The sequence below is a fragment of the Hippoglossus stenolepis genome, chromosome 3 (assembly GCF_022539355.2).
Source record: "Hippoglossus stenolepis isolate QCI-W04-F060 chromosome 3, HSTE1.2, whole genome shotgun sequence".
NCBI lineage: Eukaryota > Metazoa > Chordata > Actinopteri > Pleuronectiformes > Pleuronectidae > Hippoglossus > Hippoglossus stenolepis.
The window spans coordinates 2,709,905-2,710,132 of NC_061485.1; positions in this window are offsets into that span (position 1 = coordinate 2,709,905).

Genomic DNA, 228 nt, shown 5'->3' on the forward strand with positions numbered 1-228 from the left:
AGGAAGGAAGACGGCTGCGTCGGAGTCAAAGCTTGAATTCACCCAAGAGCAAATAGCCCCAGTCATCTAAAGTGGGAGTTTTGAACGGACACCAAACAACATGTTGTAGAAATTGTACTGACTTTAAAATATGCCAGTATCATAATTATTCACACAATATGTGTCTGTTTTTACACAAAAGGGCAAAATGCATGAACACCCCAGATGTGTGCGGAGCTTTCTAACAGC